Here is a 24045-nt window from a genome sequence, read left to right on the forward strand (position 1 = left end):
AATGTGTGTTTGCTCATGGGAAAATATCTATGCACTGTGCTAAAGGCTGTTAAATTCACAATCAATAAAAGGGTGTTACATGTCTCAAGGTTTCAGTTCAGACACTAAGTATTATGTCCCAATAATGCTTGATGAAGCATGAATGCAAATGAATAGGCAGTGGCTGCTAACATTGCTACGCAATATGCCATTAGTTTCCCCACAACTGAGCAGTCACATTATGTGCGATCACTGAAGCTGTGTTCGGAACCTTTTAAGATAACACTCTCACCGTTGCTTGTTTAAATTGGGTTAAGTAGACTTCCTACTCAGTTTGGGGCAGAAGGTAACCACTTTGGCATCGTCTCCCTGATGACCATATCACACTGGCTATCCATGTTGGCTTTTTGACTGGAGTACCATCCAAAACTGGTTACTTTCAAACGGTATAATTAAGGTGTCCTTTCCAAACAATCCCTACTACTATAAAAATTTCGGACAAGTGCAGAGTCAGACAGCAACAGCAGGGACTGGACTTTCTTCGCTAAAAAAATGAGTGCGACCAGCACACAAACAATTTGATTTGGAATTTGAGAAGTGACTAGGTCGACAAGGAGTAACTATGATTAGAGAAAGCAAACTGCCTCATCTAAATACAAGCTACATTTGGTTCATGCTTTTTAGAACAATTCTAACACTTTCTGAGCAATTGTAAAAAGAAAAAATATATTTAACTGGGAGTAGCTGCCATTAACATCCATCACGTCTAAGAAAAGTCTTACAGGGCTCAAGGCATGAGCTGCATGAAGGGCTCTCATCAAATTTCTAAATACAACATCTGACAAAGTTTGGTGAATGAAGTCAGAACAGTCGATTGAGCAACACTACTGACTCACAACGCTGCACCAGTGTAGCGGCCATTGTTGACAACCTGCACCCACCATAGTTCAGTTAAGCATCGTGTGAGTTCCGAGTTAGACCTGTTGGACTAAGAAATGGGAACAGGACAATGAATGAGAAAAGGATCAATATTAAGATTTGTTTTAAGCTTGGCAGGACACCGAAAGACACGCATCCAAAGCTGGTACATGTTTATGGGGATTCCATGCGACGGAGGGTGGATGCATGTATCCTCACTAACGGAGGACATTTTGGACATTTCCTGTAAGAAAGTGTTTGAAGTCACGCTGGTACGTTCTCTTGCTGTGTGTTTTCATTCCATGATTAATGTGATTTAAAGAGAAGTAATAAAATGAGCTCTAACATGGAAAGTAAGCATTTCCGGACACATGTCCACATAACATATTTTCTTTCTTTGTGTGTGAGGAATGTTTCCTGAAAGTTTGGCCATACCTTTTTGCAACACCCTGTATATTGGTCATCTACCCCTTCCTATGCTGAGTGACAATTATATTCTGAGAGGAAGTCTTAACCCCTCATAGATATTTTGAAAATTATGCTCCAAAAATAATTCTTTTAATAATGAAAACCATCCTATAATGAATGATATTACATACAGTCACAAAGACATCTTTGAGGGGAGTTAGAACGGAATTTTTTTTCACATTTTCAAATTTTTATCTCACTATAAAATTTGCAGTTTCCTGAATAAAATGATCTATGTATCACTTATAAACATGGAAAGTATTTTATTTTCTTTTTTTAAATATAATCTACACTAGTTATAAAAGTTAAAATTTTTACATGCATTACTTCAAGATCTAATAAAATCGGTAATTTTTTACACAGAAGGCTGTGGATTGCTGAGTTATAAAGGTAATGTGCAGGAGAGGATGGGCACCAGGTTGAGGAAGTTGAAACGAAGTTTGAGAGACAAGAAGAAACTTTATAATAGTAAAACTGTAAGAGGTAGGCTGACAGACAAAATGATTGATGAACTACAGCAGTATTATGGGATAGCCATTGGAAATAATACTGAGGATTTGTTGAAAATGAAGCAGACAGTATGGGCCATCTTCTTCCACAGACTGTCAACTGATGAAAAACCAGTACACTACCTTTGCCCTCCTGGACCTGATTCATGGTGCAATTACCACAATGTATGAACTGTTTGAGTACTGGACAATCAAACATTCCATCCCAGCAGCATGGATATCATAAAACCTATTTACAGAGACCTGGCAAGTCCTGAATTACTGAAGAAGTGTATGCATGATCAGACTCAAAATCCCAAGGAGTTGTTCAATAATCTCATATGGACTCACTCACCAAAGAATGTTTTTTTTCGGAATGAAGATACTAAAGTGCGAGGGAGGGAGGGGGGCGGCAGTGATGCTGTTATTGCTTTTAATGATGATAACATTGGTAGGATGAAAGCGCTACAGCATATGGCAATTAATCCTGGAGCAAACTGCATCAGAGAACTTGAACGGATGGACAAGGTTCGCATTGATAAAGCAGAGTACGCAGCACAGTTGGCCACTAAGGAGTCCAGAAAGAAGAAAAAACCTCTGAAAAAGATCAAGAGGATGATATACAGTATGGTGCAAGGTGCTTCCGAGTGACTGAAAATAAAAAATTAAGCATATATCAAGTGAGTTACAGTATTGAAACTTTAGGAGACGTTCCAGAAAACTTACATTTTCTAGTGCATTTTTCCCTAAATCTCAGAAACCACTTCCAGAACAGCATTCAAATTTTCAGGGAATAATAACATACATATCCTTAGTCTACTGAACTAAAGGAAAAACAATGTTATGTATAATTAAAACTATTTAGGATAATGTAAGAAAAAGTTCACAAAATGTTAACCATGTAATTAAAAAATGCAGACTCAGAACATACAGTTTAAAGAACTGTAAATGTTTCATGTCAATGGCTACAGTGGTTCCTGAAATACAGGGAAGCCAAGTCACTAAATTTAACATTGTCAGGATAGAGCTTTCCAACTCCCCTTAAAAGCTCAAAATAGTAAGTTACAACATGAAGATCACACAGTATACTTGTGCACTGGCCTTCAACTACATTATCCTGAAACTTTAAGCCAATTTTTAGTTTCTGTGTAGCTATGAATTCTAACCATGTATTTCACAATGATTTCCTATTAACATAAATCTTTGAGGAGATGGCTGGAGCACATTGGATGTATTAATTCATACTACTGGCGAACAGCATAGAGACGGAAGTGATGACACTTTCTACAGTACCTGACCATCATTTTGCAGGACAATGCTCAAGCACGTACAGTGCAAGCTGTTACTGATTTGTTTGACTGACGGGGCTGCTAAGTGCTATACGACTTACTGCACTCCCCTGACTTAAGCCCTCGCGAGTTCAACTCTATTTCTAAACTGAAAGAAACACTTCACGGCATTCACTTCAGAACAGCTACAAATTCGTCAGGCAATAGACTGCGCCGCTCGAACTGCCAATGTAACTGGCACTGCTAAGAGTATCCTACTACGACTTCCACACCACTGGCAATGGGTTATTCACAATGGTGGTGACTACTTTGAAGGTCAGTAAAACTTTGAAACACGTATCTATTTTGTACGAACTGTAAATAAATAGTTGCCACAATTAATGTTCCAACCCACGTAATACCAGATGCTTTCTAGAGGCCGAGCTCTTTACTACCAGCAAGGAAACTGACATAAGCAGGGTTTTATTTTTTTGAAGGTCTTTCCTTTAGTTGCCAGAGTGTAATCGGGATTTTAAGTTTATGTCAAAATAATGAAAAGAGGTAACTCAGGTTAAGTAGAATATGAGATTGCGAAAGAGTTGCTTCCATACTCATTCTTGCATGACTATTAAAACACAACACAGAATTAACACAAGAAGCAGAACTTAGTTTGACAGAACTACTGCAGACAGAATTGATCAACACCAGTATATGGTTGGCATCAAGCGACAAGACAACACAGCAGTCAGCATATAAAAAGGTAACAGCTTGCATGTCATACGCAGCCATGGCCTAGCCTGGTAGCTGGCAACGGTAGAATATGTGCTACACTGATCCACTGTTACTGCTTCCGAATCCCCCAGTAGAATTTTTATGCTTGAAAAAAGCATGTTGCTTCTTAAAATTCTTGTGTTTGCTTTACGTCAGCCATAACAAATACTACAGCGGCTAAGTAACTTCACCATATCAAAACTAACATGAAAAACAATATTGCATGTTCTACGCGCACCCCACAGCACCCAGTTCTTGGTAAAGCAAGTACTTATCTCACTTCCACATTTCAAAAATGCTGCATTTCTGTGGACAGTTGTGATAAAGCTGCAAAATCTGGCAAGATCAGTCTATATGCTGCACATTCTGCAAGTTCTATGTCATGTGGGTCACAATTATTGCTCCAAGAGGCATTACAATTTCTCAAAATTTGTTCACCAAAATTCTCCCAAGTTGATTAGTCTGTGTACAAGTTTTAGAAACAACATTTTTGTGAACTTATTGCCGAGTAACTTTTTTATAAAACCTAACAACAGTATTAGGAAAAGGACAGATTGCTATGCACTGTAAAGATGAGTTGAAGACAGACACAACAAAAATATTGTTATACATTTTGGCCAAAGCCTTTCCCCACAGTTGTGCTCTGACACCCACTTAACCTCCACAACATCCTAGACCATGCCCATGCCATTCCTAATCCCTTGCCACAGGGATCATATCCCCATTCAAGATCCAGGCATAAACCCTGTCCAATCAATCCATCCACCCACCCACCCAGCACTTCCTACTCCAGTCCTGCCCTAGGATTATCCTACCCCTTCAGAGGTTAGGCCACCTTTGATAGCAGCCAAGTTGTGTTATGGCTCTGCTGCAAACATTACACAACTTTTTATTCTGTTATGACTACCAACCAGCTGTCCAACACGAATAGCCACCACCAAACTGTGGCAAAGAATAAAATCTAGCATCTTGTGACACAACATGCAGCTGGATTTCAATAGCTGCCTCACAACCCTCCACCACCAGATTTTCTGAACTGCAGAGATGGGAGTTATCCTTACAACACATTCTGCATCCCAAAATTATCCCAGCCTCAATCAAACCTCCACCCAACAGTTTCTGCCTCTTATACTGTCACCTATTCCCTTTTTACACTCACTCACCCTCTTTGGGTGCTGTCCTCTTCCAACATGTGTGTCCATCCTTTCCCCTTCCCTGTTCCTCTCCTTTTCCACTCCCCATTCCCCACTCCACCACACGACACTGTGCCTGGCAGTCACTGCACGCTCCATCAGACAGCACTCTTCCCCCCCCTCCCCCCCCCACACCCCCGCCACCCATGTCCTCCTATGCCTCTCCCCACCCCACCCCACCCCACCCCACTCCACTCCACTCCACCCCACTCCACCCCACTCCACTCCACCCCACCCCACCCCACCCCACCCCACCCCACTCCACTCCACTCCACTCCACTCCACTCCAGATTGCTATTCATAAGACAGTCTCATTCTGATCAGAGGTGCTGATTGTAGAAGTTGTGTGTGAGGTGCACTTGCCTGTGTGAATATGTGTTTTCATTTCTGAGGAAAACTTTGGCCAAAAGGTCTACTGTGTAACAGTCTTTTGTCGTGCCTGCCTGCAACTGAAGCTGTGATCTTTACAGTGAGTAGCATTCTATCCATTTCCTAATACTGTTTATGTTGCAACCTGGTGAATCATCCATAAACAAATTTGTTCTAAAGTAAATTATTTTTGAAACCCATACCCCAGCAGGGATACCTGATGCACACTTGTTAAAAGTCTGAAAGGTCCAATTGTTCTACAAAAAACATGTTTCCACAAATGCTTTCTTCCTTTAATCTCCACTATCGTGCATTATTAATACAATAAAAAATCTGCTTCAGTTGCCAATAACTTATTGCCAACCGCTTTCGAAGACTGCAGCTTCATCTTCAGGTGCACCCAACTGTGCAGTTCTGAGACCTGAAGATGATGCTTTAAGCTTTTACATCAGTTGTGCAATAAATAACTTAACCAGTGTTTTTATTCTAGTAATAACGCAGAATTGTGGATCTGTGCAGTTGGTGGCACCTGCTTCGGAACTGGTTGTGCAATAAAATATTACTGGCACATGAAGCAGATTTTTTAGTCTATTAATATTTTCCTCAGATACAAATGTTCACCTGATCAAATATTTTGTTTACCACTATCCAACAAAGTTTCCCATGCAAATGATAATGAGGTCATTATAGAGTAAAACGGACACAGATGAAAATTTTAACTGAACTATCGTCACGTTAAATCAACTCTCAAATCTACAGTTTATTGTTTTGCAATCAATACACTAATTTTTTGGGAATATAACTTTGTGAATATGAACTACAGAGTTCACCAAAAATTCACAAAAACCTTTGCATGTGGGTAGCTACATTTCCTTGCCTCCTTTGTTTTTGAGGAGAGTGACATGAATATCATTAGTAGCTACTGCAAAAACGTTAAACACTGCTTTCGCAGTTGCACACTTATTTATTTCAGTTTCTTCTATTTTCCTGTATGTGATGTTCCAAATGTAACACAGAAACTGAATATTTATGATACTGAAGTCTATTCCACAAGTTTTCCACTTTTAATATCGTATTACACAAGGGCTGCAGAATCCTTGACTTGCGCCATAGGGTGGTGGGGTTTCAGGTTCCACTTGATAGGTCAGGAGTCCACTACACCCAAAAGGTGGCTACACAAGTAGCAGGGGTTGTGTGGTGTGGACTGGGTGGCTTTTTAGGTTAGATGGCCTCTGGCAAGTACAGAAAGGACAACAGCCTCAAAGAGTGCGGGGCAAAGTCAGGACATGCGGGGACCAAGCAGCAGTCAGTACTGCAATTGTAAACTATCGAAGCTGTGTTGGTAAAGTACCGCAACTTCAAGCGCTGATAGAACACACCGAAGCTGAAATAGTTATAGGTACGGAAAGCTGGCTGAAGCCAGAGAAAAACTCTGCCGAAATTTTTACAAAGACACAGATGGTGTTTCGAAAGGATAGATTGCATGCAAACGGTGATGGCGTGTTTGTCGCTGTTAGTAGTAGTTTATCCTGTAGTGAAATAGAAGTGGATAGTTCCTGTGAATTATTATGGGTGGAGGTTATACTCAACAACCGAGCTAGGTTAATAATTGGCTCCTTTTACCGACCTCCAGACTCAGCAGCATTAGTGGCAGAACTGAGAGAAAATTTGGAATACATTTCAGATAAATTTTATCAGCATGTTATAATCTTAGGTGGAGATTTCAATTTAACAGACAGACTGGGACACTCAGATGTTTAGGACGGGTAGTAGGGACAGAGCATCGAGTGACATACTGAGTGCACTATCCGAAAATTACCTTGAGCAATTAAACAGAGAACCGACTCGTGGAGAGAACATCTTGGACCTACTGATAACAAACAGATCCGAACTTTTCAACTCTAAGTGCAGAACAGGGAATCAGTGATCATAAGGCCATTGCAGCATCCCTGAATATGGAAGTAAATAGGATTATAAAAAAAGGGAGGAAGGTTTATCTGTTTAGCAAAAGTAATTTAGGAGGCAGATTTCAGACTACCTAACAGATCAAAATGAAAATTTCTGTTCCGACACTGACAATGTTGAGTGTTTATGGAAAAAATTCAAGGCAATCTTAAAATACGTTTTCGACAGGTACGTGCTGAGTAAAACTGTGAGGGACACTGTGGTTCAACAACAAAGTTAGGAAAACTTCTGCGAAAGCAAAGAGCTTCACTGCAAGTTTAAATGCAGCCAAAACCTCTCAAACAGAAGATAAACGATGTCAAAGTTAGCGTAAGGAGGGCTATGCATGAAGCGTTCAGTGAATTCGAAAGTAAAATTCTATGTACCGACTTGACAGAAAATCCTAGGAAGTTCTGGTCTTACTTTAAATCAGTAAGTGGATCAAAATAGCATATCCAGACACTCTGGGATGATGATGGCATTGAAACAGAGGATGACACGTAAAGCTGAAATACTAAACACCTTTTTCCAAAGCTGTTTCACAGAGGAAGACCGCACTGCAGTTCTTCTCTAAATCCTCGCAAGAACGAAAAAATGGTTGACATCGAAATAAGTGTCCAAGGAATAGAAAAGCAACTGAAATCACTCAACAGAGGAAAGTCCACTGGACCTGACGGGATACCAAATCGATTCTACACAGAGTACGCGAAAGAACTCGCCCCCCTTCTAACAGCCATGTACCGCAAGTTTCTAGAGGAACGGAAGGTTCCAAATGATAGGAAAAGCTCTCAGGTAGTTCCAGTTTTCAAGAAGGGTCGTCAAGCAGATGGGCAAAACTCTAGGCCTATATCTCTGACATCAATCTGCTGTAGAATTTTAGAACATGTTTTTTGCTCGCGTATCGTGTCATTTCTGGAAACCCAGAATCTACTTTGTAGGAATCAACATGGATTCCGGAAACTGCGATCGTGTGAGACTCAACTTGCTTTATTTGCTCAGGAGACGCAGAAAATATTAGATACAGGCTCCCCGGTAGATGCCATTTTCCTTGACTTCTGGAAGGCGTTCGATACAGTTCTGCACTGTCGCTTGATAAAGTAAGAGCCTACGGAATATCAGACCAGCTGTGTGGCTGGATTGAAGAGTTTTTAGCAAACAAAACACAGCATGTTGTTCTCAATGGAGAGACGTCTACAGACAAAACAACCTCTGGTGTGCCACAGGGGAGTGTTATGGGACCATTGCATTTCACAATATAAATAAATGACCTAGTAGATCGTGTCTGAAGTTCCATGCGGCTTTTCGCGGAATAGAAAGAAGGATCCTTTATTGTATGATTATATGATAGCGGAACAAACATGTAAAATATCTGGGAGTATGTGTACGGAACGATCTGAAGTGGAATGATCATATAAAATTAATTGTTGTCAGGCGGGTGCCAGGTTGAGATTCATTGGGAGAGTCCTTAAAAAATGTAGTCCATCAACAAAGGAGGTAGCTTACAAAACACCCGTTCGACCTATACTTGAGTATTGCTGATCAGTGTGGGATCCGTACCAGGTCGGGTTGACGAAGGAGATAGAGAAGATTGAAAGAAGAGCAGCGCGTTTCGTCACAGGGTTATTTGGTAAGCATGATAGCGTTACGGAGATGTTTAGCAAACTCAAGTGGCAGACTCTGCAAGAAAGGCGCTCAGCATCACGGTGTAGCTTGCTGGCCAGTTTTCGAGAGGGTGCGTTTTTGGATGAGGTATCGAATATAATGCTTCCCCCTACTTATACCTCCCGAGGAGATCACGAATGTAAAATTAGAGAGATTCGAGTGTGCACGGAAGCTTTCTGGCAGTCGTTCTTCCCGCAAACCATATGCGACTGGAACAGGAAAGGGAGGTAATGACAGTGGCACGTAAAGTGTCATCCACCACATACCGTTGGGTGGCTTGTGGAGTAGAAATGTAGATGTAGATAATGAGCCAACTTTAAAAATATAAATCTGTGCAAAGATCACACTAATACTTCTTCACATAAGGCTCAACATAATTGGAAAAAATTTAAGGTATTTGAATAAAACTGTCAAATCAGACAAAAAATTTCAGGAAGTACAGTTCAGTTTGGGAAACAGTGTGTAAATTGCCATATTGAAGGTCGCAGCCAATTACAGGGTGTATACATTGACAAGGGAAAAAAATTCCCGGGCTTTTCCCGGTTAAAAATACACTTTCTCCCAGATGAAAATATACTTTTCTGCGTTAAGTGACAGTATACTACTCCTCGGCACTGTGTAACTCATCAATCCTTTGAATGTTTATGGTTTTATATACCGAGGTAGAATTTCCCGGCACTTTAGAAAGAGAAACTCAGAGAAGGGGGGGGGGACACATTTTTAAAGACCTTTGATGTGCAGCAACACGTACGCTGCATATTTTCGTATTACGAAGGTATAAATCTTAATTCCAGCAAACACAGCATGTCACTTTCCGAAGCATTGAAACTGAGATTGCGATGCACTTTTGTAAGCCAGTCATAGCTCATGTCACGTGATCTCGCCAGCCGATGACAGCATAAGACACGTGATGCAGTCAGTCAATAGCAAGACCACTCTTAAGCAGCGCGAACACACAAGTAACGAAAGTTAATGGTTTTCATTAATATACATAGCATTCACATAAGAAGATTAATAAGCTGGAAGAGAAGCTAAGCTTCCACATATAATGTTGATCTTTTATGCTCATGTTACACTTTAAGATACATCACACAAATGTACCAGTAAATATTTAATAGCGATGTAAATGTTCTGATCTTCTGGGCTCTAAATTCTTCTAAATGGTCGTCCTCAAAGAATTGATTTTTAAATGAGAGTCAAACGCTTTGTGATTTAAGAAATTCATCGTACATTCTCACACGTAGTTCATCTTGCGTAAACGGAAATTTACTTTGAATGTAACGCTTTTCAAACCACTAACTGCAACATTTTCCCGTGACCTGTTACAAATAGGTTCGTTTCAGCAGTTGCCAGAGAGCGCCAGATAACGGGCGTCACCACGCTTGCTTAGCTACGATGACGCAGGAAATCTGATGTTCCTACGTGTAAAACATTAAAAGATCTTACATTAGGACATAAAAGAAACAAGACATCAGAAAATACTTCAAGAGCATCGGAATTTCATGAATCATATCAAAATGCATAACTCGGCTTAAAGTGCACATTCGTATGTCCAGATTCGGATGCAAATTTTCTTGGAATACCAGTACTGTATTATCTCATGTTTGGTTCTTTATTATTGCATAATGCCATAAGTGCACTTGAAATGCAGCGAACAGTTGAAACTAGCCAACAGTGTGAAATTAAACACTTTGCTTCAAATAAATTGACTGCCTCAGCGGAAAAGATTTAATAAAAGCCAAATCTCTTTAGCAAACCGACAAAAATAACTTCACTGTTCTGCAAGGCGATTAATGCTTGACTGTCAGAAAGGAGGACATAAAATCTGAAATTAATATTGTAGCCTTCCGTAATTATGCTAACATTAGCTAGCTCCCAGCCACAAAAATTCGTTTTGTTTTCATTTAACGTGAGAGCAAGAAACTAGGAGGAAACAAAAAACCACTGAACATAAACAGAGGTCACGTGGAAACGACCCACCTCCCCACCACAACTCAGACTGCACTGTGCATCAGCCCCGGATCTACGATATTTCCGAAACAGGACAATACTAGATAGTGGCACCCAGCCACACTTCTGTAACCAGAAGCAACTGCTCAAACAAATCTAATTTAAACAGCAGTCACGTCATGCCCATCAGAGGGAATTTTTTGTTATGAAGCACTGCATAGTCTTTCTAAGGCCTCTGACACACTTTGATGTTGGCAGATGCTCGTCTGAGCACTGTGTTTAGTTGTTGTATATAGCACATTTCCTTTGCAACTTAAGTTTCATTTCCGTTTTCTTTTTTTCTCTCGTTCATGTTTTGTTGCTGCAGAATTATTCTGCAGTAGCGGGATACGGTAATATCCTTTGTTCGAATATCGGTTCTTACCAGTCAAAACAACAAAAATTTAACTGAAAACTACAACAATGAAAAATTTTCGGCTTTTTCCCAGTTTTCTCCCAGATGAAAAAAATTCCGGGGTTTTTCCCGGATCTCCCGGTTGTCCCGGGTCGTATACACGCTGCAATTAGCAACTATGAATGGTTAAGGTTTCATTTAATGAAGATTGATAGAATGAAGCGTGTTCTCTCGAGGCTTCCCCTCTTAAAATTCAGAGTGCCAATAAAAATGTAATTTAAAAGGCTGTGACAAACAAAGTCAATCAGGTACAAAGACTAATGAGTAGCCACATGGTTAGTGGTTTTCACCTTTTTGAGTTGCAGCAGGTTCAGATAAACAAGAGGGAATTGTTCTGACTTGTCAGACTTGACAAATTCACACTTGAGAAAATTTGACACACACACACACACACACACACACACACACACACACACACACACACACACAGAAGAGTTGGTCCATTACAAATCAGCAAAACTTCTTGTCTCCTTAATAATGGTTAAAACAGCTAGGAAGTTTAAAAGGATGAGCTACCAACACCACATAGAGAGAGAGAGAGATTTGGCACGGAGAACAGCAGCGACGTATTGTGGCAGCGGAGCAATGTTCAAATTTGTGTGAATTTCTAAGGGACGAAACACATCGATCACAAGACTTACACACTACTTACACTAACAAACTAACTTATGCTGAGAACAATACACACAACCATGCCTGAGGGAGAACTTTAACCTCCAGGAGGAAGAGCCGCACAATCCTAGACATGGCGCCTCAAACCGCACAGCCAGGGAAGCAATAAGGGAGTTGGCACAGGAGCCAGCAAATCAACTGGAACTCACTACTGTGCTCCTCAAACTACACAGCCACTCCTGAGCTTGTGACATGGTGCTTTGCCACTGACATCAGGAAAAACAATCATGAAGCAGTGTATGTGGTCTGCAACCAGTGTATGATACTCCTTGGCCATTACAGTCCCTTGCAGAGCTTCACTGGACGCATAGATGCCCACATGAATGTTCCCCAGAGCATAATGGAGCCGTCCTCAGCTTGTCTCCATCAGGAAGTACAGGTGTCAACAAGTTGTCCCCCCTGGAAGAGGACTGATTCACGCCCTCCCATCAGTATGATTAAAGTATCACGATTCCCCATATCATGGAACGCTCTGCCACTGCACCAACATACAGGGCCAACGATCACATGCCCATTTCAGACATAGTAGCAGATGTCTGTGTTAACACTGACACACGTACAGGTGCTGTAGAGGCCCATCGTTAGGAGTGTTTGGTGCACTTTGCGTTCAGACACGCTAGCACTCTGCCCAGCATTAAAGTGATGTTATTTCATGCACGAACGTGTCATCGACATAGCGATGTAGTATGGACACATGGAGCAGAGTTGGATGCCTTCCTGACACATTTAAACAGCATTAATCCGAATATCCAATTCACTATGGAGGCAGAAAGGAATGGGCAATTGAATTTCCTGGATGTGTGTGATTAAACGACGGGACGGAACGTTGGGCCATAAGGTGTATAGAAAGCCCACACATACTGATCGTTATCTACATAAAGATTCAAACCACCACCCTAGACAAAAAAGAGGTGTAATGAAAACTTTAGTAGACAGGGCGTACAAACTTTGTGAACCTGTTTATTTAAAAGATGAGATTGAACATCTACAGTCAACTTTCATGAAGAATGGCTATTCTAGCAAGGATTAGATCGAGCACTTTGCTCTAGGCAGAGAATCAGGAGCAACGACGAACAACAGTCGCCCAAGGGCAAAGTTTTTCTCCGTTCGTTAGTAAGGTCACAGAACGCATTGGGAAAGTTTTAGGCAAGTATGGGGTGGAAACTACTTTCAGACCCACTAGGAAAATAAAAGAATTTTTAAGGTCGGCAAAAGATGAACGACACCCTTTGGCTACACTGGGGGTATATAAAATTCCTTGTAGTTGTGAACAGGTTTACATCGGTACCACAAAGAGAAGTGTGAACACCCGTCTTGTCGAACATAAGAGGAATCGCCGCCTGGGTCACAAGGATAAATTTCGACTGTGGTGCCCTCTGTACTGCATATATAATCAGCGCTTCCTCGAATTCTCTTCGCAGTTCGCCGCTTTACCTCCGAAGATGTCTCCAGCAGTCGGAGACGAAACGTCAGGAGAGAGTTTTTTTACTTCGACCACGGCCTATCAGCCCGGAAGTTTTAAGTGAAGACATTACAAAAGGCTTTATATAATTACTGACACCCATAGACGATATTGTTGCAGTTCATCCCTTTTTGAGAAAATTTATGGGATTACTGAAACAAAAGTGATGAATCAAAGGAAAACCGCATATTTCAGTGATGTCTTTGCAAGCCAGCACAAAAGTTTTAACAATTTTAGTATTTACACCAAAATCTTTAACTCTGAGCCAAACTTTTTTGCAACAAGTCGTGCAAATCTGCACACTGTAATGAGAGACATTGTAAAAACAACTGGCTGGACGCACTACCCTACAGCATTCCTAGGGAAATCAGGTCTGCACTTCTTTGTACTGAAATTTGGTAAGTAGAAATTTAACAAAATTAATTTTTATGGAGAAGAAATGATTAGCCCGTGATTCTCAGAAAAAGTTTTTCTTTGCCAAAATATATGAACCAATGCAGAAGTTATGGTTTCAACACTACAACCAGTACAGAATTTCACACATGCTTGCATGACAACATGGTTGTGTGTTGGTGATGTTCGAGAAATATCATTTGATGATGAGAAACACATTTAATAAATTGTGTGTATACTTTTGGCCCTCTGGAGTTGCTTCATTTGGTAGTTCAAAACATACTTGCTGGCTCCCTGATCAGCACATTTACCACAAATCTACTAGTGCCATTTACAACACCGTCAACGAGAGTTTCCCAGAACCAGTCATTACCAAAGCTGATGAAAATTGTAAGTCACTGCACTGTGTTTTGTCATGTCAGTGATAGCATGGAGGTCATCAGGAACAGTCAACTCCCAAGGGCTTGGGTACCTTTATTAAACAACATACTTTTAGACTTGGCAACTAGTTTGGGTGTTAAGCCACTGTGCAGTTTAAAGCAATACTGCAACTGAGCTGATAAATAATTTAAGGAAAAATAAATGTATATGAGTTGAGACAGTACATAGCTCAGAGCAGACAAGAGGTCACCCACGACTACTCTATCTCGGGAACCTGAGAAAGTGACTCCCCTTGTGGTGAGTCTTGGGTGGCAATCAGGCATGGCACCTTGGCAATGCTGATGCCAGTTTTTTTTTAACTGGCAGTGGCAAAAGTTTCCATGGACCTGCACAAGCTTTTAATTCTACTGTGACTGACAACTATTTTAAAAATCCAATGATTCCTGATACTCTAAAATATTTTCATAAGAAATTTTACTGGATAGTCCCTAACCAATGAAAAAAGCATCCATGGGAACCTGGTATTGCACACAGAAAAAGATGCTCTTTCAAATGGTAGTTAACCCAAGTATGGATGAGGTACCCCTTCAGTGATAAAAGGGTTCAAAATTCACTATTGCAGCAAATCTGTTCAAAGGTACTTTCACATCTGTTTATCTCAATGATAATGAGCCCAAAAGTGCTAAAACTTACAAGTTTTATAGACAAGTAAGCCTAACTAGAAAGTAAGTCACTAAAGGAGAAGTTTCAAAACCAACCACAAACAGGAATCTAGCTACTTCAACTTTCATTACAAAATTTCTTGGCAACTTTAAGTTCCACTTGGACCAAAACTAGGGACCCAAATAAAACTTCCCAATTATGTACAAATGCACTGTTCCACTATCCTGCCATGCTTTGCATCTTTTCCACAATTATTTGCTGTCTTACAGCAGTTCAAAGATATGTAAGTTCTGTTACACTGATCCAACATTTCTATGCTCTTCACTTATGAGATCCCTCATCACAAAGCATTTGAAAGCTAGAAATTTGTAAATCATCTCATTTAGCAAAAGCACACACCAAATTTGAACAAAATCTTATGGAGTGAAGTGCAGACTATCTCGAATAAGCCAATCACACAGTATGCTACTTTCTGACTATGACTAGAACTGGAAGGTTAACCACAGTCTATATTTTGTGTAGCTAATAACCAACCTGCAAAAACATTAAGTTACCATATGTGAGGAAGAATAATGTTATGAAATCTATTAAGAGTGACTTTCTACTGTAGGCTTGAGGCACCACCTCTGGCTATCTTACAGACAATTCACAACAGACTTTATGATTGCTCCAGGAAAGATGTTTACACATCACTTTTAAAAAAATCATTTCTATTGTTTCGAAGTATGTATATTACGACTATGTATTAAACCTTCCAAGTTTTATAGAAAAAAAAAATTGAAATGAGAATGGTTTATTTCCCCATTTTGCCCCACAAACTAGTTATGGCCAGACATTTACCCACTTTTGGGCCTTTAAGTAACTGTTTGCTGAAAAGTGATTTGTCCTTTATACAAGCATTTAAGAAAAATGTATTAAGCAGATACAAGTTACAGCAATTGATTGGAATAGAAAAACAATTAACAGAAGCATTTTAATGATTGGCCTAAAGCATTGTAATAACTGGCCTAGAAGCAATCTACAATTAATTCTCCTTTAGGAGCCAGAAAAATAAGCAAACATGACATCATCATTCAGTTTGTTCCTGGAACCAATTTCTTATTTTTACTGCTGTTATTGTATCTCTAATCCCATTAACATTCAGCAGCTTTGTGTTACCAAGCTCTGCTTCTCTTCAGAATAGCATATCACTTTCTGCAGATTGTTTGCAATGCAGCCTTAGAATTTCACAAATCTGCTTCTTCAATACCTTCCTGCATATATACATCACGATTTTCATTAGAAACTGGAAACCCCATCTTTGAACCATCCAGAGCCAAGCCCAGCAACTTTTTTCCTACCAAGACTGAACGTGGGCCACAGTGCCCAACAGATTTTCACGGAGATCGATCAGAAATCTTATTTCTTTAATGTACTTGGAGCATTGTACAACTTTGTTGCAGAAGCAACCTTCATTCCCTCAACAATAGCCTTCCTGTGCATTTTTCACTTCACTGGGAGAATACTGAAATACTTTTTTGGGTTGACTCAAAAACCTTTAGTTAAAAATGTTATATTTTTATAATTCATGTGGAATATTTTATTATGCTACAAGCACAGATAAATTACAAGATGCTCAGGCTAGACTTAATTGTGTATCTTGAAATAAAAAATTAACAATTATTTTCAATATGTCTACTTAAAATCGGCCTACTTAGAATGCAGACCAAATTTGTTGGTCTGTTATATATGTTCTGTAAACATTTTTTTGGGTCAAGTGAAAAAATGGGATACAACCGATCAGCTTCGACGGCCGACATTGTGGTTTACGCTTAGAAATGAATGTCTATTTTCAAGCCATGGATAATACATCGGTTACCTTCTGCAGTGAGGCGTCACCATTGTAAATTGAATTAAAGTGTTTCTAAAAGACAGGGCTAGACATTGTGTATGGCACAATTGTCGCCTCTTATCGGAGTGACCGTGTATGGCATTATCCGTATCACTTCAGGCAGAGGGGTCACCTTCAGTCTCTGATGTTATTGAATTTAGCATATGTTAAAATTCATAAGAAACGCGTATTTTTCTTTTCTCCAAAAAAAATTCCTACCCCAAGAGACAGGCCTCCAAAGATGTCACTGGAAACACCATTTTGAAGATGCGAATTTTGGAAGAAATTTTAGAATGCTGTATCTCTGGAACAATTCTAGATATTTTGTTGGGGTTTTTATTTGAAAGAATTGCTTCACGATTACATAGAAATGCTCCATTTGGACTTACCCATCAAAGTTCTTTTACTATAGCATTCTGAACTTCTTTATAATTTACGTTTTTTTTCAAAAATTATAATCTGTAAAATATTTTTTTCTGTTGATTAGTACCACATTACATTCCCTGTAAAGGAGAGCTTCCACTTTTAAGCTGGACAGGTTTTATTTAAAAAAAAAAAATTTTTTTTTTAACTTTCAAGGGTCATGTATGTCTTCACTGAAGCTGTTTCTTACTAATTTCTTTGTTGCAATGTTTATATCTATTGTCTTTGTGGCAGTTATTTCTTTTTTTCACTTTATGGCAGTTATTTCTTTTCACTCTGTTGTAGTTTCTTGTCATTTTCTTTGTTGTGGTTGTTCATTGTTGGTTTTCTTATTGTAGTTGTTCAGTACTAAGTTGTTTACTGAAGAGGCTTTTATGAAATCTGAGACCATCCAGTGAGTTCTGTGATTTTGTGAGGAATTTGCCAGTTGGGACAGTTCCAGTGTGTTTTGAGAAAAGGACTGTTTGACATGTCCTCTGACTGGGGCCACAGGAGAGTGAAGTGTGCTAACTATTTACATATCCATAGAAGAAACAAAAAACAAACTGTTCAGATTGGGAATAAGTGTTCTCATTTGAAGGCTGTTTCAAAGTGAAGATGTTTCCAGTGACAACTTTTGTGTGTTCTAAATGTTTTGACAAAATAACCACAATGACAGTATCTGAACAAGGTGAAGCCTTCATGGTGCAGATTTTGCATCAATAGAGGAAGAATACCCTGAATAAGTCAACTACAGAGGTATGTGTTAGTCCTGTTAAGAAACGGTGGTCAGTGAAGAAGAGTCATGAGCTCTATGCATCAAGAAAGCACAGAGAAATGACTAGAGCTATCGATTAATACACTACAGTAAAACTGACCACAGTCTTCAAAGTAGAAATTCCATCTTCAGAAGAAAATGGACCAAAGCACTTTTGCACCTCTCGCTAGGAATTTTTCACAAATATCAATTCAGCTGTTGAATACTGTGCATCCTATAGTGAAAAGGTGCAAGTTTTAACTATTATTCTAGAAACATTTTCAAAGAACATTTTGAACCACATTCCATTAAGTATCAAAGTCATGTTAGACAATTCAAAAAATGTGAGGTCTGTAAAAGGAGTCTTTGGAAGACCAGGTCCCTATTCTGGTCATCCTGTAGAAGCAGCTAAAGTTCAAACAGTGCAGTCATTTTATCTGGAAGATAAATGGGACCATTCTCGCCAGTGTGCCAACAAAAAAGACACTACAACTGTAACAGCTGAAGGTCAAAAAATTGTGAAAGTAAAGAGGTAAATGACTTGCAGTATTAAAGAAACTTTTGCAGTTTATAAGAGCAACTACAGAACACACACTGGAAGATCAAAATTTCATGCACTATGACCTAAATGAGCAGCTCCGCACCCACCTAGAGATGTCTGTTTATGTTTGTACTGCGTGAATTTTGAACTTTGTGTGGTAACTTTGAAGAACTTGCTGGAGCAAGTGACATATGACATCTTGGTTGGGTGTGTGAAGTCATTGGTAGTCTGTCAAGTAAATCAAAATACTTGGTTGTTTCAAGAATGTGGTGGTGACTGCCCTGGAAAGGGAGGACTGTCTTTACAGACACTTGGCCTGGAAGACATAGCAGATAACTCTGCAGAAATTACATAACAACATGGGAGGAAAATAAACTACTTAAAAACCTGTTGCCTTTGACAGTTTCATTGATGAACTTGGTAATTGGTCAGTGAAATCAGTAACACTACAGAACCATGATTTTGCTGAGAACTGGTCTGTAACTCTCCCACAAGAAGTACAAGGGTATCACTAGAGTAATGACCAGATTTCAATTTTTACAGGAGTGAAATATTTTCAAAGCAAGACCAAAAGTGTTGCAGTTATAAGTGATGAAAGGACCTTTTTTACTAGCAATGTGCAAAATTCTTCAACTGCAAACAGGGGCAGAGAAGATCATTTCTGATTGTGCTCCAAGTCATTTTAAAAATCATTACCAGCTGTCTGAAGTGAGCAAGTCGCTTGTGCCAACTGACTGGTTATACAGTGCTACTGATCACAGGAAAGGGCCTTGTGATAGTGTAGGAGGCTTGTTGGAGCACAATGTTATAAAACAATCTTTCCAGACCAAATACAGCTGTGATTCACAGTGCTGAGGATTTTAAGAGAGCCAATAAATCTTACACACAGCCCTCGTTCTTTTGTCCAAAGAGGAAATCTAAGAATTCTGTGAGTAGAAAAAGAAGAATAGACCAAACAAACTACTACTGTGAAAGGACTCAAAGTGATGGGCAAACTCATATTGCATGCCATTTAAAGAGCAAGATGGAAGAAATTTCGTTTGTTCAGCCAACACCTCAGAAACTGCAGGATAATGTTCAGATTCACAACCTGAGAAGGGTGATGTGTGTGGCATGTGGGTATGACGGATTGCAGAGATTATATAAACTAATTTTCAGTTGATACTGTCAGTATCAAAGGCGAAACAAAACTTGTATTTGTACAGGTCAACTGAAGTATAGGATAAAATTTGACAAGTGACCCTTTTATTCGTCTTCACATAGTTCAACTGAGGTACAAGGCTGCCAATGTTACGTACATCGATTTTTTCGTATTACTAGCACTAGTATCCTACTCTACAGTTGGCAAATATAGGTCATCTGAAGTATGGGATACATATTTTGGTCTTTTCACCTTTACTAGTACTAATATAAGCTGAAGAATAGGGTACTAGTAGTAGCAGAGGCGAAAAAAAGCAACACCTGTAAAATTTGAATAGTATATTTCAGTTGACCTACACAGGTCATCTACATATGTCAAAATTTTATCCCGTACTGTCGTTAACCTCTACATTTCAGCTCATAGGAAGTTGAACAGGATGTACATGACATGTCCATTTGTTTGCTCAGTACTGCATTCCTTTCTCAACATCCGTCATTCTGTTAAATCCTTGCAATACACCATCTGTGGTAACTTCTGATGACATTGGTCAAAACTGACAGGTCTTATCCCAGTCCTCAGTAATGCCCCGTTTTGTAAGTGGTCAAAATAAGACACACATCTACATATAGCCACAAATGCTGTTAAAGGCCATGAAGTTTAACAACATGATTTTTGTGATTTTTCATATTCAACTTAAAACTACAATCCTTCACCTTACCTCACAAGAGATTAACTTTCTTCGGATGTTTTACTTCAATATGTGGAATACGAAAAACGGTTATATGTTGCTTAAAGAAAAACCTTTACAAAACAATTTCAAAACAGGCCTTAACACAGAAGTAGGACCCCGAACAAGAACAATGAAATACTTCTATATCTAACAGCACATTTCATGTCTATAATACGCTAATTACGACAGCGTCCAAAACTGGAACATTGACCCTAATTCTTCTTTGTGAACTACTAAACCGGAAATCCCGAATGTTAAACACAATATATAACATAGGACCATCTACCAAATCTGTAAGCAATGGAACAGAAACTTATTACTTCTCCAATAAAAACGCCGACATATTCAAACAGCATAAAAATTCTCTACTTAAATAGTTCGCAAAGATATCCGATATATTAAAAAATCAAACATGTATTTAACGGACAGACTACAATTCCTTTAGAATGTAGGAACACTAAATTTACAATTTAAGAACAAAGTTCCAACAAGTGCTTACCAGGAAAACAATAATTGACTCCACAAATATATCAACGTACCTCCAAAATGTCAGTACCAAAACGTGCGGCTGTATCGCCGCACACCAGTCGCGATACTTCCACCAGCTCTTTTTAAGACAATTCGCCTGCTTTCACCATAATTGAACACGTTGCAGTTCAACGAAGACCAAGGAGTCCAAACACTGCAACACAAATATTGGTACCATTAACGTATCGCGAAAGTAACCATCAATTCAATATCATATACTAGAGTACAATTCTGTAGGGCGTTCTCCCATATCAATAATGATATCTTCTGAAGTACGCAAACATCTTCAAGTTTCACAGCACGCAAGATCGTTTCCAAAAACTTAACACTCGCAACCACCATGCCGAATAAACATTAAAGCGACAAATTACAAGCAAAATTTTAACTTCTTCTAGCACAACACGCCTACAGAAACATACTAAATTCATCTACAACATTAACTGTGGTAACTACTCAAACTGGAGCGTCTTTTTACTGACATCTCAGTCCCACTGCCATTTTTACAATGACACAAAAAGTGGAGAATAAATCATTACAATAGGTTCCACACAATTCACATTACAAATACCCACGACACAACCCACTAAGCGTTACTGTATTCGTTTCCCATGATCAGCAATGACGTGACTTTTTGTAGCAAAAATAACTTCTCAAAACACTAAATCTCCTCACCTAATTCAAATAACTCTTCCAATGCTCCTGTTACTCACAACCAAAGTGCGCCAAAATGTCCCACCGGTAACAAAGACTACAGAACAGAAAGATAAAACTATACTGTCAAAGGTCCTAGTTGAACACGACTAAAAAAAATTTGTGTGAGACACGAAGAACGGCAAATAAAGAGTACCTTTCGAAACTCTAAGAAAATCAATTACATTACCAAACGTCAAAAAATTATAAGTTTCTTTGATAAGAAAATAATTACATCTTCCTCAACGATTTTACAAAATATCAATGGGAAACTGAAATAATTTACAAGCATATATACATATACAAATTAAAAAACATGAACTTGTTCCATAACTATATTAAATAAATAGGTATATTCCGTTACAATTATATAGTGCTCCAAGATACGCTGAGGAAGGTAAATCCTGTACTGTAGATTACATAGACACACAGACACCCATACATATGAATCCTCCCACCATATCCTTTAAGGATCAGAGTTTCCACAGGCGAGATCGGACTTCCTACTTGCACAGTTCTCACGATCCGGTTAAGTGTGGAAACATAAATTCAATTGTGTAAGTTTCGACATAAGAAACGTTAACGAAGAGAAAACGGAACTACACAAATGGTCGAAACGAAAGTAAGTTCATTCTAAAAATAATTTGTGTGCTCAAAGACGATAACAAAAGATGTATCGTCCAAGAGATTCTGCAACTGCTGTTAGGTGAACTTGCTTTCATTTTCCATTCGCCCTTTCGACAGTAAGTTATACGTCTTGAACCATTTATTCGCGTGTCTGCATAGTTAACATCACGGCCAAAAAATGAGATTTCCCTTCAACAAGATTAATAAATACTTAGTAAAGTGGAAAAAGGAAAGTTATAACAAGAACCTCATTCTATCAAACAGAAAATACCTTCAACCACTGAATACTATTAGCGCACGTGACACAGTACCACTTCAGTATCGCAACGTATTCAGAGATATTGTAGCCACGTTCGTCTTTGAATGGCATGCACCTATAGCAAATGCCACACTTCGATGTCACTTCACTACTGCACAACCTTCTCTTGAAAGGCCCCCCAGACACTGTAGTCTGAAATCTCTGAGCAAGACTGAATGAAAGCAACATATTGAGGCTGTACAATAACTATCTTTATTTATTTATTTATTTATTTGCAATTTTTAAATTAGTGGATCCGCTACTGTACTATGTTTTACTTTAACAGCCTGCAGAGACCAGTGATACGGAAAGTTAGTATCGCTCAGAGGTTTGTAGCAGAAGCCTCATGAACCGTAGATCGACTTCAATTGCTTTCGCATTCTTTTCTTACAATTGGCTTCTCGCCATTCAGCATTATTCCTCCCATCGTGAGTTTTAAGACTACAAACTGACTGTCAGCCCCAACATATTCACATTGTTCTAACTTAAACTTACTTCCAGCCTTTCTTAGAGTTACGAGAACCTCTTCCAGTAACTTAAAACCTTATATCAATGACGCTAGGGCTATTAAAATTTCAGCAGCATAAACTGAGAGTTTTCGCATCAGATTAGCTTGGCTCAGTAATCCAACGAATACAGCAATTGAAACTGTTTGCCCAAAGGGGGACAAATTTAAAACTGAAACTTCAGATGTCATTCTCTCTAACTATAATTGTGTTCAGTTTAAGTGCATCTAAAATAATTCTCACTAACTTATCCCTATTTTTCAGTCACTATGGGACACCTACAGAGTCCCATTCCATCTTTTTATTTAAGCTAATATGCATTACATCTCCATCCACAAGTGTAATAGGTTATGAATTTAACCAGATTCGATCACGTGGCACAACTTTCTGCTTATACTCGAAATACACCACTTCAAAATATTTTTCCGAGAAAACATTATCATACCTACTTTGTTCTTCACAAAAACTGCTAGAACCCAAAATCTCAGATTTCCAAGCTGGTTTCAGACCAAACAGATCATGTCCAGAACAAATTTTAAACTTGAAATTGATTACAAGGATGAGACAAATGCGAAGGAAGCCAACAGTATATGTCTTTGTCGACTTTAAAAAGGCATATGATTCAATTCACAGACCCACACTATTTAAAATTCTTGAAGAACAAGGACTGGATAAGAAGACACGGAACATCATAGAGCAGACATTAACAAATACAAAATGCAAAGTGAAATTCATGGGAAAACTTTCAAAATCATTTGAGATAAAAACTGGGGTTAGACAAAGTGATGGATTATCACCTCTGTTATTTAACTTAGTTCTGGATGGAGTCATGGCAGAATGGAAAAAGAACTCAAAAAAGAAAAGTACTGGAAACCAATATCACTGGGAACCAAAAAAGATGACCTACAAATCCCCTACTT

At 39.0% G+C, this 24045-nt stretch overlaps 1 protein-coding gene across 1 annotated transcript in view; it reads right to left on the reverse strand.

Annotated features, from left to right (window-relative positions):
- The window catches only part of LOC126482810 (PC4 and SFRS1-interacting protein-like), a 44673-nt gene extending 22900 nt beyond the window's left edge, over positions 1-21773 (reverse strand). The window contains exons 1-2 of the mRNA XM_050106565.1: positions 21677-21773; positions 21016-21158 (exon numbers count right to left, since the gene is read on the reverse strand). The gene's annotated coding sequence lies outside the window, so the exon portion shown is untranslated. The remainder of the gene's footprint in view (positions 1-21015; positions 21159-21676) is intronic.
- Between the last annotated feature and the right edge of the window lie 2272 nt (positions 21774-24045).

Source organism: Schistocerca serialis, chromosome 1, assembly GCF_023864345.2.
Source record: "Schistocerca serialis cubense isolate TAMUIC-IGC-003099 chromosome 1, iqSchSeri2.2, whole genome shotgun sequence".
In the NCBI taxonomy this organism is placed as follows: domain Eukaryota; kingdom Metazoa; phylum Arthropoda; class Insecta; order Orthoptera; family Acrididae; genus Schistocerca; species Schistocerca serialis.